The sequence below is a fragment of the Anoplolepis gracilipes genome, chromosome 3 (assembly GCF_047496725.1).
Source record: "Anoplolepis gracilipes chromosome 3, ASM4749672v1, whole genome shotgun sequence".
NCBI classification, from domain to species: domain Eukaryota; kingdom Metazoa; phylum Arthropoda; class Insecta; order Hymenoptera; family Formicidae; genus Anoplolepis; species Anoplolepis gracilipes.
The window spans coordinates 4,277,003-4,289,967 of record NC_132972.1 but is presented as its reverse complement, the minus strand read 5'-3'; the positions used below and the strand labels follow the sequence as shown (position 1 = coordinate 4,289,967).

At 31.9% G+C, this 12,965-nt stretch overlaps 1 protein-coding gene across 16 annotated transcripts in view; it reads right to left on the bottom strand.

The window, feature by feature from the left end:
- LOC140664251 (CUGBP Elav-like family member 1-A) overlaps positions 1-12,965 on the bottom strand; it is a 528,745-nt gene that overhangs the window by 326,590 nt on the left and 189,190 nt on the right. The gene's annotated exons all lie outside the window — the stretch shown is intronic.

Sequence of the window (12,965 nt, the reverse complement as noted above, 5' to 3'; positions counted from 1 at the left end):
GAATAGTCAGTTGATATGCCAGCGTAACTGTCAACAAACGACATATAACGGAGAGAACTCGATCGTTCTCTCACATCAGATATATTTTATCAATAAATGATAAACTTTATCGACTCCGATACCGGACTGTTTACAATGAAAACAGTCCGGCACATGTAAGCCCTACGGTAATTGCACATATGTCGATTCTAGTGTTGACACAAATAACGTTTGCCGCCTCCATGAACAATTTTATCGTTGGTGTTTGAAAATTGTCAAAATATGCGCTTGTAGGATTACAACGTGACTCGTCAAAATATTTCATGTAACAAACTTTTTATAGGAAAAGAGCAACCAGAACTGTCGGTTAATTGTTTCATTATTACTACGACACGCAAGTGCATAAAGTGAATATTTCACGGTCAGTTGCTTTGCTCGGTGGTCACAGATAATTTTTTTTTAAAAGCGACGCGAGTTATAACAATAGCACATTTTATTTTTCAGGTCAATGCATTTCAATATCTTTCTGAAGATTTTCTTATTTCCTATACAACTTATCGTTTATAAATTTATTATAAATAAAATAAAATAGATTCTTCTTCTAGAGCATCATGTCGAAATTCATATTTAAGTAACCAATTTTCTTTATTAAATACACGCAGTATAATTAAAACGCGCTTCTCCGCGGTCATATACTTCAACATCATTCGATACGCACGCCGGAAGGCAGCATCGCAGCACGTTTCGACCTCATTGTCAGAATGATGGTTCTTCTTCATTCGCGAATTTGAAGAGTTTCAAACAAATCCAATAATACACGTTGTATAAGACGCCCCCGCGATAGAGACCGGAAGGGAAGTACAATGTCTATGCATTGTGTATGCAGCCGAGGTCTCTTCCGCGCGCATACTCGAGATTCTCGTGCGAATGTGCCTCGCACGTATGTGCATCTGCGCCTGCATATGCGATCCATATGCGCGGCACAGATACGTGTTTGCCGCGCGACACGCGTATACAGAGTGTCGCGCGACGGATTCCTTGTTGAATTCACGGTCGATTCTCTCTCATTCAGCGAAAATTGAATGGGGAAATTTGATCGCGGTCCGTAAATAGCACGATAATTTCCTCGGTTTTTCTTTCGCGAAAAAGAATTTTTTTTCGAGTAGGGTAAATTCGTGTAAGATGGCCATAGTTTTTTAAAATGCAAAAAACATACTTTATTTTTTTATTTTTTAATATTGTTTGATATATTATCTTCACTGAAGCTTAAATTACGTAATATTATCGAAATTAAAAGGAAAATATTTAATAGAAATTTTATATTATCAAAATAGTACAACATAAGCATTGGCCATCAAAAGTAAAAATATGATATAAGATTCACAATATCGTTATTTCGAACAATGTACATAAACTACTGTAAATATTGATTATTTTTGATAATGACTAAAAAAGCGCACTATGTAGCGATTATTGAAAAAATTACAGCCTATGGCCATCATGGCCTTTGACTACCTGCAAAGTTTTTCATTTGTTTACTAAAAACTGTTAAAACATCGAATAGATTACAGTTAAGCTAGCGTAATCGACGTTAGACATATTATAAAGGTATGTAAATTGTTATATGACCTATAATTTTTCTTTTCGTTTTCACTATTTTTTTATAAATATTATGGCCATCTTTCCGTCCCTATGGTAATCTTTTTCTTAAAAGTTGGGTAAGATAGCCAATGCTTATTTTGTACTATTTTGATAATATAAAATTTCTATTAAATATTTTCCTTTTAATTTCGATAATATTACGTAATTTAAGCTTCAGTGAAGATAATATGTCAAACAATATTAAAAAATAAATCATAACGTAGTTTATCCTACGCGATCAGTTTTGCAAATACTTAATTTGAAATATTTTTTCGATCAAATCAATAAAGTTTCATTATTTTTCTACAACCTTTTGTTCTCCTTATTAAAAATAATATTTAAGAAGTTCTGTATTTTTATTTTAAATAATTTTCTTTTAAATACATCAACTTTGAAATGGAGAGAAAGAGAGAGAGAGAGAGCTGGTATTTTTTTTTAGTTTCGGTTTTAGCGTCCGTGATTCAATGAAAGCGGGTAGTGAAACATGTTGCCCGCATTCTGCGACGCATCTTGCCACAAGCACGAGTACTTATCACACGCTCGCATGCTCTACATCTAGTACGATGCACTCTCTTCCTTCTGCTCGTGGAAAATAGTCAGGTATATGCTTGCGCACGAGCGAATTCTAGATGTAAAGCTCGCTGCTTTCATCGGTGGATGTATCGCGCATCACAAATCCGTATCCCGCGAAAACGGAGAAAGAGGGAATGTGTGTGCTACGTATATGTGCTCGCGATAAAAATGGGTCGGAGAAGATGGAGTGCAGGTTATCGAAGCTCTATTTTCCGGGATCGGTCTGAAAAGCGCCAAAGACCAATGATGCGCTTCGGAAGTGGCATTGAGTTCTGACGGAGCGGTAGAAATATTACCTGATGTTTTACTCATCCTAGAAGTATTACAATGCTATCGCACTGTTTATGTGCTAGATTGCTCCTTGTTGTGCGCTAGATTCACGTATGTTATATAAAACTATAAAACAACTCATGAATCTACATTTGTCGTGTTTTTAACAAAAATCTGTATGTATAATATAATGTATTTTTTTATTAATATTTCTAATTAATAAGTAAAAGAAAGAGAGAAAATATTACTTTTAAGTATGTAATATTTATATATAATTTTATAATATTATATATGTATATAGTATATATAATAATTATATATTTAATTATTTTTAAGAAAAACAATATTATTTGTAAACATATATAGTACATATCGTATTTTGTTAATAAAATAATTATTTATTTAATTAAAAAAAAAAAAAAAAAAAAAAAAAGAAAGAGGATACAGAAATATCATAATAGTTTAAATTATTACAATAATGAAAAGAAGAATTACATAAAAGATTTTTTTTTCAAGGAAGCTTTTTTCATGTTTTAAAAACTATAAGATATATTACAGTTTAATTGTCGAGGTTTCTCTTGTTCCAGATAGAGAAAGAAAAAAAATTTAATTAATTTTGAATTAACGTTGATCTACGTCATTGTGCGATGATCTTCGAAAAATTTGACAAGACGAGTTCAGATTTACGAGGTAATGTCTGTACCTGGAGATACGCGTTCGCCGGCTGCAGTGCCCGAATCGGTCCTATCTGCGTACACGCGTGGTAGCGCCTGCACAATGGGGAGATTACGAGAACACCATCCTATACGCTACGTCGAGCACGAAGATGGCAGGGCCCGCGCACGTGCACGAGCGGGATACGTCGAAAAAAAAAAAAAGAAAAAAACACCATATACGTGGATTTCCATTTTTATGGCCGCCAAGCCGTCCTCTTTTGTCCCGTGTGAACGTCACCGTTGAATCGAGTGGTACCGGACATCGACCACTTTGAACGGGCACCCACGCCGTTCTTATCCCAAAGGAAGCGATTGCAAACTATATCGAACGAATATAGAGTCCGGTCAGAGCGTTCACTTATCTCGAGATACGAAAAAGTATGCTATAACGCATAGATATAAGATGGAAATGCCGTTTCGTTAGCCTCTTCGATATCTTATACTCCAACGACACAATCAAATTCTATGGATCGCAAATACAAAAAGTTGTATAGTCAAAATGCCGGCCATATGTGTTGCTGTAAATATTAGAAATAAACTCTTATCTAAATCTAAATTCAATCTTTCTATTATAGAAATTATTTTAAAAACTCAGATATATAAAAATATTTAATATAATATTGTAATAAACGCGCAAATATTATTAATATCTTATATTGCAAATCCCAAATAATTACAAAAAATAAGATAAAATAATCTTAAAAGAAATAAAGGAGAAAGAAAATTGCAATATATTTTTAATCTGAATATTAAGTCGATATGCCCAAAATCTTAATTATAAAAGTAAATTAGTTACAAAATTTAATTTTTTATAAAAAGAAATCTACTTCAATTCATAAAGAATTCATCTACTAACGATGTAGTACACTGTATTTTATGGGAACAATTTTGTCAATCTCTATAAATGTCGAGAAATGGAAATTTTATTTTCCATATATCTTATATTACTGAATTAAGTTATATAATGTTTCAATTACGAAACTATTCAGTTGTGCGCAGTGCGGGCTAAATAATTTTCAGATATCTATCTAAATAAATTAAATATTTTTCGTCGTCATTTTTGGGATCAATTAAATTGCGTAGATTTCTGAAATTTTTCATTCACGATGTTATGAGAAACGAAAAAAAAAAAAAAGAATTTAATACAAAACGATTCTAGCAAATCTGTCGCGTGGTTTTACAAAGTTGCTTGAGTATCTGCGATGCGGAGGTTGCTCGAACGAATCTACGAGCAGGTACGAAAACTTGGAGTCATCCCACTGCGCTTGTCACGTGCAGGTGAGGCATATCTAGAAACCGCTGCTTCTCGCTGTATACCGCGCGTAAAGGTAAGAACGATGCCGAAACGGGGATGCAACCTTCTTCGGCGAGAGCGCTCTTGAGACATGTGCTGAGGAAAAGTTTTAACGAGACAGCCAGAGATTTCTCAAGCGAGGAGAGAGAGGAGAGGGTCGGCGAATCGCTTTTTCGTCGGCGCACCCTTCAAGAAATGCAACCCTTCGGGATTCAACTCCGCCGCTCGGAACGACATCTCGCATTACGCAACGATTCTTCAATGCCTTCTGCTCGCTGCACGACTCATACATGGCGTAAAAAGCTTCGCTGGTTTATCAGCGAGGAATTATTGTAAGCTAGGGTAAAAAAAGATTTCTTCGAACCTCAATATCGTAAGAATATTGTCAGTTTAACATAATCATATTTTCTTAAAAACGACTTGCTTTCCATATTCTCAGATACTGATAGGAAAATTATGGAATATTCTATATATATTTCATAACTTTCATATCAGTATATCTGGAAGATCTCGAATGTTACTTCTTTATCTTCTTATAAGAAAAGATTGCATGCATAAAATTTTTTTTCTTAAACTATCATCACTTATTTTAATAATTTTTCAATAGTTTGTAAAAGATATTAAAATAGTAGATATTAATTATTAATAAGTAATAATTTTCTAATGTTTTATATTGATAGATAAACGCTGCACAATCTATATGATGACTGAAAAAAGAATATTTAAAACACTATAAACACAACCTCTAAGAGGAGAAACGTAAATAAAGTAGTATCTCATTTTAAAGATAATTATATTATTGCTCTGAAATTGGTGATACTGCATCGACGCGCTAAAATAATTTGTCTGCTATCGTACGAGGTAATCGACCGTAAGATCGATAAAGAGTTGGCTTCAAAAAAAAACTAGCAAAATACTCCGGCCTCTGCGACACACAGCGAACGAACAGTGTTGCGTAGTAAAATTATTTGGCGCAATTCGCCGCGCACTCGCTGTACCGTGTAGACAGCTGTTCGTCCAATAAATGTGACATGCGCGAAACGATTACGGAAGCGACAAGTGATAACAGTGAATACACGTTACCGGGCGTTTACATAAAATTGCAGGCTGCGAATGACAATATGCGCCGATAAATAAAATTTTATGCAGGACGTCGCACATGTGTCGTCGGCGATAATTTACGAAGTCGCGCGATTATGTGTAGTATATACAGGGGATACGCGAGGAGAAGAAATAACGCATGATAAATAATTACTTATATGATCCGCTTGTGTTTAAAAGTAAATGAAAAAATTAATGAGTTTTGCGTTATAAAAGAATTGGAGAATTATTTATTAAATGACGCGCGAGATCAAATGATATGACGATGCCTTCGAAATAATTTCAATTTGCAGAAAATTCCGTGTCGTACGGCTTGATATACGGAACATTTGATCGGCGTCTGGTTCTGAAAGAACGTAATACGAAACGTCCTTTTTCCGACGAAAAGTAGAATAGGTTTTCAATTTTGCCACCGCTGTAAGCGGAGCGCGGAGGCTTGTCCCGGTTGTAAATTAAAATCAAATGGAAACCAAATTACACGCCGTGGCAAGAGGCACGTAATTTATCGCGGAGAAAGATGCCACGTCGACGCAACGTATTGAAATGTTTACTAACGAAAGATCGTATTTCGTTACAATCAATTTATAAAAGCAATGAAAATTGATAAAACTGATAAAACTGGAATAATCGCGAATAGGAACAGTTTAAAAAAATAATTGCTACATGAAAATTCTTTTAACTACATATTAAGAAAATTATATGAGCAATAATAGATTTTAATTACATTTGATTGTATTTGTTATTTCATTTTATATGTATTTCATTACAATAACTTTTTATTCTTTATGTTTCAAACTTAATTGTGATCTCTTTCAAGAAATTAAAATAATAATGTCACAAAAATTTTTATAAATTAATCAATTTTGTAATTATTTCATCTAAACAGATTATTTCTCTCACTTACTTTACATATCTATCACTATCAATTAACTCACTGTATAATACAAATTAGATATTCTTATAAATTCACTGATCTCTTTTAAATCATACAAAATTTTATGAGAAGAAAAGAGTGCGAATATATTTTCTCGAGAAACTGAGAATAAAACCTCAGATAAAAGAATAAATCACAGAAGCTTATGAATTTTTAATTTCAAATATACTACATTTGAAAAATATTTTAAAATCTCTCTTTTTTTCTGTCGAGATACTTGATTATTTAATATCAGATATTTAATATTAAAAAAAAAATCCATAAAGACATAAGAAAGAAGTTAGTATCCAATTAAAATTGATAAAATTAATATTACTTGTTGCAAAAAGAGACTGTTCGACGAATACGTCTGTTATATGCAGTAATCTGTGTAGTTTGCAAGAACAGATTAGTGCGCCAGCAATGTTCGGAACATTGATGACGGAATGCTTCCTCTCTTCTATACCACAAGCGCGCGAAGTTCGCGGATCGGATGGACTGCGAAAGGGATCCCGCAAGCGCGGACTTGTTAATTGTTGATCGTCTCGGCCACGTAGCATCGCGAGCACATCGCTTTATCCGCGCCCGAAGAGCACAAGCGCATTACCGTGATTGCGACGGCAGGGAACGCTAATTCACTAAATGCGTCGCTTCCACGTTTGCATGCCGCATCACCGCTTTCGGTGTACGCTATTCAGAATAGTTTAGGATTATATACATTAACGGAAAAGACGCAGTCGCTCTTCTTGCAACGTCGTTGGATACGTCTAGTCGATTAATTATCCCAAGGAATCTTCTCCGTTTGCATAGTCTGCTTGTACATCTATTCGTTTTTTATATTTATATTTTGCTTTTGTCTTTATATATATATATATATATATATATATATATATAATAATTATAAGTTTCTTTCTAATTTTTGGACAAATAAATTCAACTAAAATAATTATATGTCGAAATCAATGGTGATGGTGATAAAATAATGATAATTTTAATGTATTTTATTTTTATTTTTTTTTCTTCTGAAAAACGTTAAGAACAAAATGTTAAAGATAAACAATAATTCTCAAATGTCCTATATACATTATGATTACATAGTTGTCGCAAGCAGCTTTGCATTAGTAAGAGGATTATTTATTTACGTCGAAAAGACAAATTAAATTGTATTTTTTTCAAGGAAGACTAATTCTTTTATCCAAAATACATGGAACTAATTTTAATCAGCGATAATCCTCATTTCTATTCTACCTTTTTAAATTTGTACAAATACTTATTATTGTTATTTAAATTATATTATTTTATTATTTAATTTATTATTTAAATATTATTTTTTAAATTTATATTAATTAATATATGTATGCATAAAATAAATATAAATATTTTTATGTGTGTCTACAAATAAAGATTAAATCGATTAATAATTGAAAAATTAAAAAATTTTAAAATAGAATTAACTGTAATTTAGCTATAAAAATTAAATGTACTTGTAGTAATAGTAAAATGTTTATAATATTTTTATTTATAATAACCTATGCATATATGTATATATACACATATATATGTATATATTTGTTTTCATAAATTCGACTTTGTGCGTGAATTCTCTGATCGCAAATATTAATATTAATAAAAATTTCTGCTTTGCTGCATTTTGTTTTAGCTTTACTTTTTTAAATTTTCATATTAAAAACAAGATTAGTATAAAATATAACAGATAATATGTACCGACAATATTATTGAATCTTCCGGTACGTCTTAAAAGAAATATGACAAATGTAACCAAATTTAAACCAATGTTTGTATGTGACAGCGCAATAATTATTGTTCAAACAATGTGCTAAAATGAGCAAATAAAACAGGCTTGACCTCTGTATATACGATCCATTATAACGAATCAAACATCTCAGTAAAAGTAAACATTAAATTCATTAATTGAGGATAATTATTATTTTTTTGCTTTATGTGAGAAAAATTTTAACATATTGCAACATATTAAATTTTTTTTTCAATATTACAAGTTGCCATAAAATAATATTCGTCGAAAACTTTGCCTGTATGTAAAACATGTAATGTTTAATAGTAATAATAGGTAGTAACATAAATGTCGCAACTCATTTTTATATTAATATCTTTTCCAGAAATTTCTGTTCTGTGATTATAATAAAAATATATAATAATATTTTACACATATAACATTTCTTTTATACTTCTTTTAACATAACATTTTCTTTATACTTCTTTTCGTATTTTTTTATTATAAAAAATATACACTGAATATAATAAAGATTAATATTTATATAAAAATATTTTAGTCTTACAATTGAAGAGCTGTATCTACAATATAATATTATAGATATGTATATAAGATTATAAAAGAATATACAAACATAAAAGATAATATTATTATGAATTGGTAATCAAATTATGTGAATAATTAAACAGATGTTAAAGTATAAATATTTTTGGATATATATAAAAAAACAAATATTATTTCTAATTTTTTAAATAATTTAATTTTTACATAAATTTCATAGATGATTTGTGCAGAAACTGATTTTTCAAATGAGTGCATACGATTTTTGCATTAATTTCCCTATATTTTACGCAAGAGCGATATCGCGCGATTTTTACACAATTCCACAATGCTCTATTTTCAACGATAGGGTCACGATCGTGGACCTTTGCGCATCGATCGCGCAAACAGAGAAGTGTACACGGGTGCTTGTGAAAACTCGGCAAAAGGACAAAGTGACGGTGGAAGCGGATTGAAAAAATGTTTATCGCTCGACGAGTTCGATGAGCGTAATTAAACCGCTGTCAAAGACTGAAAACGAGGCACGGGTAGCACGATGGCGCACTATAATGACGACGAGGGGCTATAAGTTAATCACCATTAACTCGAAACTCGATCCCACTACGTTATCTATGCTGCGAATTTCTGGTTAAAATGTGTCGCACGAATCACACATAATCAATTGCGACACAAAATTCGATAAATATCTACGATGAACGGCACGTGTTAATGAACGTGAGGATTTTACGAAAAATTTAAATTATTTTAATTGACTATTTATACATATATATTGATTCTGTTTGTTTCATTATTTTCATGACTATTTAAAACATGTAGATTCCAATTACACTTGTGTATATTTAACAAATGTTTTGTTAAATCTAAATATACTGCTGATGTTTCACAGACACGTGAAATTTTTATTAAATTCAAATTATTTCGATGCTTGTGTTAATTACAAAGGTAGATTTAATTTCATACTATATATAGAGCTACTAGTAAAATGATAAAATACAATTAAAGCTGATAATAACAGAAGATTGTCTTCCAAATTTGCCTCATCTCAAGTAAAAATTTTATGTATTACGTGTCTTAAACAAATATAACAATAAACTCTGTTATACAATATCTAAAAATTACATCATAAAGATTCTTTTTTTCACAAGTATGTGCAAATATATATGTATATACCTATATATAATTTAATTAGACTGTCTAAAAATGAATACATGTACATCTGGAAGTCTAATGGGAATAGAAAGTGCAATATGTAATATGAAATGTACGGATGGCCAATGACGTTAACCTGATTTACATACATCGAGAGAACGTGCCAGAAAATAATTCGTCGTTCCTCTTCATTCAATTGCCGTTCAATTTTATAGACGAGCTACAAAAAATTTCACATTGTAACGGCATTTCCCTTTTCCGAACATTATCTCGATTTATTGAAGAGAAGCGTAGAAAATTGTGAAAGAAAATTAATTATTCTTCTAGTTGCCGGACACGCGAATTAAATTATCGAAAAATAATCGATCACTATAGTTATCTCCAATTTTGTCTTGCAAAATCTATTCGTTAATACTAAAATGGCGGAAATTATTATATGTATATCGAATTATACGGATCGATTATTCTGATTACAGCTCCAAAGCATATAGAAATATTGGAACGCTTAGACTTAACATTCTCTTTATTACATAACTTAATTGCGCAAGCGAACAGGCATGCACGATATTCGACAGTCTAATTATCGGAAGATGGGTGATACGCGCGAGTAAGAGAACTGGCGGTTCAACGATCGTTTCTCAAAAGACGGTTCCACGGTTGCGCCGCCATAACGAGGCGAGTTTCGCAGACGACGACGTTGCGTTTTCGTGCTCCGGCCCCTTTAATGGATATATGCATAACTGTGAAACCGCAAATGCTTCAATTATGAAACAATGAAATAGTTAGGTTCGCCACCCACTTTTCCCTCCCGCTCCTTCAACCCCGCGACTCCTACCGTTGGGCTGTGTTGGTGCCAACTGACGCCAACTTCTCGCGCGCGTTAACTTGGTACCGTTGTTTCGTCGAGTTAACCAGCTAACTCTATAGCAATCCACTCCGCCGTTTTCCACCCTCTCCGCGCGCGCCCTATTTACGCCACTCCCTTTTCCATCGGCCCTTCTAATCTTCGGCGCATCCGGATTTATCTCTGGACCGTACGTCTACGATCGAAAATGCGAAGAAAATGCCAGTAATATGCTTCAGCGTAATTTTTCTTGGAAAATGCGTAGAAGCAGCGTTAAGATTTTTAGTTGTAAAATAAATAATGATGTAGAAGGTAGAAGGGATTTTAAGGGCGACGAAAATATCCGTATCGTGCCATTAAATTTTTTTATTAAAGGATTTTTCTTAATAGAAAAATTTATGAGAGAATTTTTCAACTTTATATTAAAATATATTTTAATCAAAACTTGTAAGTGTCGAGATTTTCTTGACAATTTAAATCAATAAAGTATCCTCTCTTATAATGTATGAACTATATTAAAATATAAGAGAAATCGCGCTCTCATATTATGTTTAATGTATGTTCGGTATTTAATCTTTTAATGCAATTGGAAAATATATGTATTTTGCAATTACAGGAAAAACTTCTGGAATATTGTAACATGCGGTTAAATTGTATCTACAACTGAAACATAACAACGGTCTAAAAGAAAAATATTTTGAATAATTTTCACGCGCGAGCGATTGGAAAAGTAATATATTAACATTGATTTTAAAAAATAATATATGTGTAATTATTTCTCAATTCTTTTCTCATATTAAATGATATGTGTGTAAAACTAATACATCATTCAGTGCGTGCGTGTAAAAACTAATAAATTATTAAAGGTTCTAACTTTTTACTTTTAATGTATGTATATGTAATATATGCATATGTAATATATATGCTATACGTATAATTCTTAATAATTTAAATAAATCTTGCCTTTAATTCAAAGAAATTCAGTTATTCTGAAAGAGAACAACTGAAACGACGTAGCATCTCAATTTGTTTTAACTTTACAAATAACTTTTCATCAGATTTTAATTTTACAAATAATTTTATAATTCCATACGAGTTCTAAAAAGCTCTGTTTATTGAAAGCAAAAAATGTACATTAAAATAAAATAGCAGCGAGTAAACATTATTATTTGCAGCATAAGAAACTTGTAAATTTCAGAGTTTTATTTGTTACGAAATAATTTCTGTATAGTTCTGTGATTATTTATACATTTTAGCATAAATTCTTATAAAATAAAAAGTGTTGACAGATTTTTTAAAAATAATTTATATTATATTTGAAAAAAGTACAGCTCCATAAGTATCGAGTTGTTAATCAATTTTTAAAATTTTAATTAAAAAAGTACTTCAAATTGTCCAAAGAATCTATTATAATTAAGATCGAATATTTCCAATCGCCCTACTTATATTTAATCGCAATATCCCCGATAATTAATCGTCCATCTATTATGACTGCCATATTATAGGCATCATTAATCAGCCGCTGCATTCTTTATTGCGCGCATAATGCCTACGCAATTGCGATAATTATTCGGTAAGCCTCAATATATATATCATACAGTTTTAAGCGAACAATCAAAAGCTTCGACATTTAAAGGTAACGCGAGAAAAAAAAAGAAGAAGAAAGAAAAGCGCCAGTGCCGTATGTATTATATCATCTACATATATAATAGTGTCGAGTGGTATGGCTAAGGTGATAATCTACAGAGCCGCACAATCCGCCCATATAGTCGCGATAAGACACCCCTATGTGGCAGGCTGCATGCCGCAAACGCCCCCTTTTAACGGTAAATACCCTTCGCATGTTGATAGTTTATGGTCACACGTGGCACGCCGTACGATCAACTCGGTTCATTTATCGCGCGTTATTTATCAATACGACGCCTTGCGTTTCTTCTCAACTTTTCGCGATCGAAGTCAAAGTAATTTACTTGCAGAACTGAAGATGTCAGTTTTTTCGATAATTTAATAATAATCCATAGTTGCAACATATTAAACTCTTGTACGACTTATTATTAATAAACTTCAAAATATTTTATAGACATTATATTACACTATAAAGCATAATGTGCGTAATAAAGTGCGTGACTGTTGCGGCAATAACGATTAATTGCGCACAAGTAAGAAATATA